Below are 6,000 nucleotides of genomic sequence, written 5' to 3' on the forward strand. Positions count from 1 at the left end.
CCGAAAGCTGAGAAAATGTGGAGTTTGATTTTGCCATGTATATGAAGAAAGAATTTCCTGGAATAAATAAATGGCTCTGGTGGAGTTGAAAATACTACATATTGTGTAAAGGAAGCTGTGAGGCCAAAATAAGCGGGTTTAACTTTGTCTTAATACATTTCAAAACACTTGAGAGAGAGAAAAAAAGGCACATTTAGTCCTGTCAACTTGGTTGCACTAAACTAGATTTTTAAGAATGTGTAATATGGGGAGAAAGGATGGCACCTGGTGCTGAAATCACATTTAGGCAAACTATTGATAGCTGTGTGTGCACAGAACATTCATATGTTACATACTCTAGAAATCTCATACAGAGAAACAGTTGCAACTTGCCTTACCATGTTTATAGATACTAAGCTTCCTGCGTAGTTGGAAATGCTGTACTTTACAGTCTTATATGTGACTGGGCTTTTTTTTTTTTTTTTTATTGTGGAAAGTTGCAAAGTTACAAAGTTTTCAGGTTTAAATCTCAGTTATACAATGCTCGAATACCCATCCCTTCACCAGTGCTCATATTCCACCACCAAGAATCCCAGTATAGCTCCACCCCGCCCCCTCACACCCCAAACCCCCCCACGCCCCTAGCCCCCCCACCCTAAGCCCCCCCCCCGCCTGTGTAACTAATAAATTTCACTTTACTTTCACTTTGATTGCATACAATATTTCAACAAAATTCACTATTATTGTTTGGAGAGTCTCTCCCCTAAAGTCAGACCTGCTGAAAAGGAAGCATTAGGTAATTTGTTTTCCATTGCTGAGGATGAAGAAGTGTGAGGTCGAGTGACCACACTTAGCGGCCTCTCAGTTTTGGGTTTCTGTAATTTAGTATTTTAGTAACTAAGTCCAGAGAGATATCTGCCAGAAGTTGCATCGTTGCCAACTTGTACTTCTCAGTTACATTATATTCCACATATGAGTGCAATCTTTCTATGTCTGTCTCTTTCTTTCTGACTCATTTCACTCTACATGATACTTTCCATATTGATCCACTTGTATGCAAATTTCATGACTTCATGTTTCTTGACAGCTACATAGTATTCCATTGTGTAAATATACCAGAGTTTCTTTAGCCAATCATCTGTTTTCGGGCACTCTGGTTTTTTTTCCATATTGTGGCTATTGTGAACAGAGCGGCAATGAACATGGAAATGCAGATGTCATCTCTACTATACCTTTTTGCCTCTCCGGGATATATTCCCAGGAGTGGTATTGCTGGGTCAAATGGGAGCTCAATTTCTAACTTTTTGAGAATCGTCCATATTGTTTTCCAAAAGGGCTGAACCAGTCGGCATTCCCACCAGCAGTGAAGGAGAGTCCCTTTCTCCCCACATCCACGCCAACACCGGTTGCTTTTGTTTTTGGGGATGTGGGCCGTGACTGGGCTTTAAGGTGGCCCAGACAAGGAAGGCTCAGGGAGTTCCATTTGAGCTTCCAATTGTTATTACTTTTTTGGGTTGATTTTGTTTTTTGCTTTCACTCTTTAGATGTGGGTTTCTTTTACAGGGCATGAAAGTCCATCTCCATTGTTTACAACTACATTAAATTCCACTTGAGGGGTAGATTTCCCAACTTAGATGAGCCATAAATCTGCTTGTCTTTTCTGAATTCTGAGTTCTGATGGGAAGAGGGGGTTGGGCAAGGGGGGATAGAGGGAGTGTTGACCCGCAGCCAGTGGTGACTCCCAGCTCTGTGCTCAGAAATCACTCCTGGAAGTGCTTGAAAGTCCATATGTGGAGCTAGGGGTTGAACCCGGTTCAACCTTATGTAAGGTCTGCACCTTAATTTCCATATTTTCTTTCCATCCTGGGCCTTAAATTCTGATGTTTTACCATCTTCTGCCTCTCAGACCTGGAGGGATTATACCTCTCCAAGTTAGTTCTTAAGGCAATAGCTCACTCACCCTTGAGTGCTTTTCAAAACCAAATCAAACTAAGAAGCTGCTGCACTTCAAAAGAAAGTGATCAAAATACAGAGAGAGCCCACAGAATGGGAAAGAATATTTACCCACTACCCATCTGATGAGGGATTAATATCCAGGATATACAAGACACCCGTACAATTATATAAGAACAAAACCTCCAACCCCATCAAAAAATGGGGAGAAGAAATGAACAGAAGCTTTCTCAAAATAGAAATACAAATGGCCAAAAGACATTTTGAAAAAACACTCCACATTGCTAGTCATCAGGGAAATGAAAATCAAAACAACAATGAGATATCATCTCACACCACAGAGATTGGCACACATTCAAGAGAACAAAAGCAACCAGTGCTGGCATGGATGTAGGGGAAAAGGGAAGCTCTTTCACTGTTGGTGGGAATGCCAACTGGTCCAGCCTTTCTGGAAAACACTATGGACAGTCCTGCAAAAACTAGAAATCGAGCTTTCATATGAGCTTCCTAAATGACATCTGTACCTATATGTTCATTGCAGCACTGTTCACAATAGCCAAAATCTGGAAACAACCCAAGTGCCTGAGAACAGATGACTGGTACATGTACACAATGGAATACTATGCAGCTGTTAGGAGAGATGAAGTCATGAAATTTGCTTATAAGTGGGTAGAAATGGAGAGTACCATGCTATGTGAAACAAGTCAGAAAGAGAGGGACAGATATAGAAGGACTGCACTCATTTGTGGAATATAAAATAACATAACATGAGACCGACACCCAAGGGTAGTAGATACAAGGGTCAGGAAGATTGCTCCATAGTTAGAAGCCTGCCTCATGAATGGGTGGGGAGAAGGCAGCTGGAATAGAGAAGGGATCACTAAGAAAATGATGGTTAGAGGAATCAGTCGGGATGGGAGTTGTGTGCCGAAAGTAAAGGACCAAATATGATGACCTCTCAGTATCTGCACTGAAAACCATAATGTCCAAAAATAGAGATAGCATATGGGGAATATTGTCTGCCATGGAGGCAGGGGGAGGGTGGGAAAGGTGGGGTATACTGAGGATATTGGTGGTAGGGAATGTGCACTGGTGGAGGGATGGGTTTTGATCATTGTGTGATTGTAGCTCAAGCATGAAAACTTGTAACTACATTTCATGGTGAATCAATAAAATTAAACAACAACAGGGGCTGGAGCGATAGCACAGCGGGTAGGGCGTTTGCCTTGCACGCGGCCGACCCGGGTTCTAATCCCAGCATCCCATATGGTCCCCTGAGCACCGCCAGGGGTAATTCCTGAGTGGAGAGCCAGGAGTAACTCCTGTGCATCGCCGGGTGTGACCCAAAAACCAAAAAAAAAAAAAAAAAAAAAAAAAAACCCAATAAAGACTTCGATTTGAAAAAAAAAAATTAAACAAGAACAACAACAACAACAAACCAAATCAAAGCCAGAGGCCATACCCACTCTGCCTCCTTTATCAGGTTCTCACATTATCCACCTTCCCTAATCACCCAAGCACCAGGTACCAGATAAAAAGAGGAAGTCCTTAGGGCACAGAGCTTAATGAAACAGTCAATCCAAACCTGTCTACCCTGCCTTGCCTGTTCCCTGCAGAAACCACCACAAAGGCTCTTGTTCTCAGTTCTTCCCTCTCCTGCTGTCTTCTGACCAACCCTGTTGCTTTCCCGTGTGACCCTGAGACATGGCATGTCCCCTCCTCTTGGGACTTGTGGACTTTTTTTTTTTATCTCTTCTTACCAGGGAGAAGGCCAATTTTATTTATTCTTATTATTTATTTATTTACTTATTTACTTATTTTTTATTGAATCACCATGAGAAAAGTTACAAAGCTTTCAGGTTTAAGTCTCAGTCATACAATGATCAAACACACATCCCTTCACCAGTGCACATGTTCCACCACCAAGAACCCCAGTATTCCTCCCATTCCCTTTCCCCCCCACCCCCCCCCGCCTGTGGACTGATGATTTTCACTTTACTCTCTCTTTACTTTGATTACATTCAATACTTCGACAGAAAATTCACTATTGGAATTTCCCCCCTATAATCAGACCTGCCGAAAAGGCATCATTTGATAATTTGTTTTCCATTGCTGAGAATGAGGAACATATGAGGTTTTGGATTCCTGGTATTTTAGTAATTAAGTGCAGAGAAATTTATGCCAGAATTCGAGTCACTGCAAGCTCGTACCTCTGGTTAGTGGGCTCCATAAGATGGCGCTTGCCATGCCGCCGTGAAAGGAAAGGCTGAGAGAGAAAAACCTTTCCCCTCCCGGGATAGCATGGGGCTGTAACTTAGGTCACAGTCTAGAGGCATTTCTGCAAGAAGCCGCTGGGTGCCGAAAGTAGTTGGTGGGCCTCCGGGATCATGGTCTTTTAGGAGCGGAGGAGCCGTTTGTGTTCGGCTGCTCAGGGTCTCTCCTAGTGGACTTTTTTTTTTTAAGTGACAATCATCTCCTGATCTGTTGACTTTTAGATAACCCCAAGTTTCTATTATTACACTAAATCTTAGAACACAGAGATACAAACCACTGTAGTTCGAGGTAACAGTACTGATGGTTGGCTGATTCCTCTGATTTTTACTGTGGTTCATAATTTATAATAAAAAATATGTTACTGTGCTCTTTGTCCACTCTCCCAGACTCCTAAAACCCTTCAAGTGCTTTTAAGAGTTTTTAAGTGCTGAGAGAAATCTATCTTTCATTTTGTTTTGTTTTGTTTTGTTTTGGGCCACACCTGGCAGTGCTCAGGGCCTATTCATGTCAGCCTGGCAAGCATCCTACTCACTGTACTATCTCCTGTACTAGCTCTTCAACGCCAAAAGAAAGGTATCTTTTGTTATGTTCACAATTTGATTTTTGGATATAACTGAGGATATGGGCTGAGTGCCAAGAAAACCAGCCATGTAATTGACAGGTTGGAACTTTCAGTCCCATGCCCGAGACCTCCATGGAAGGAAGAGGGGTTGGAGGCTAAGTTCAATCACCAGAGGCCAATGATTTAATCATTTGTGCCTATGTAATAAGCCCTTCATAAAAACCCCAACCACGAGGTTGAAAGCGTTGCACCCTTTTCCTTTCCCACACCTGGCCTGATGTATTTGGCTCTTCCTTTTATAATAAGTGAGTAATCTAGTACATAAATATTATTCTGGTTCTATGAGTCCATCTAGAAAATTAGTTGAAACTAAGGAGGGGTTTGTGGGAATCTCAGATTGGTGGCAAGTCTACCAGAAGCAAACAGGCCAGCCTGGGCTTGTTAACCGGGTGGTCTGAAGTGTGTGGGACTGAGCCTTAACCTGTGGAATCTGATGCTCTCTCCAGGGAGAATGTGCCAGAATTGAGTTAAATTGTAGATTATCCAGCTGGCATGTGATAACTGATTGTTGTTGTGAGATGAAATGCTCCTGCTTTTCAGTGCTTGGGGGTCCCGAAGCATTTAGCCTGTGAATCAATTAAAATGAGATTATTGGGGATTGGAGAGAGAGTTCAGCAGGCTAAATAATGATGATCCCAGGAGACACCCCAAGCATAGTGCCAAGAATAGCCACCGAACACCACCTGGTATAGCCCTCAAACCAATAAATCAAATCAATCAATAAAATTAGACAGTTGGATTGTTTTCCCTTACAGTAATTAGTAGTGACAATCTATCCTATTATTATTCTCAAATATTATTAAATATGAACCATGTGGATGGAAATTCTAAGACACCAACTATTAAGAAAAGATGCAGTCCTTGATTTCATAGACAATATTCCAAAATACACTTCTGGACACAATGGTAATTTAATCTATTAGGCACTTTCTTTGTATCACTTTCAATAGACTTTATCTATATATCCTTAAGCAAATTGCATAACTTGTCTAAGCTTCAATTTCCTTCTATATCAGGAAGGACAAAGGTAGTGAGTATCTGCAACATAGGATTAAGTGATATAAAATGTGTCAAGCATAGGTAGGTTCTAAATAAATAAGTATGAGCTGTTATTATACCTGCACAGATCAGACTCATTATAAAGATTACAGAGGGATTAGAAAGGGATTGAG

The sequence above is a fragment of the Sorex araneus genome, chromosome 10, assembly GCF_027595985.1.
Source record: "Sorex araneus isolate mSorAra2 chromosome 10, mSorAra2.pri, whole genome shotgun sequence".
In the NCBI taxonomy this organism is placed as follows: Eukaryota; Metazoa; Chordata; class Mammalia; order Eulipotyphla; family Soricidae; genus Sorex; species Sorex araneus.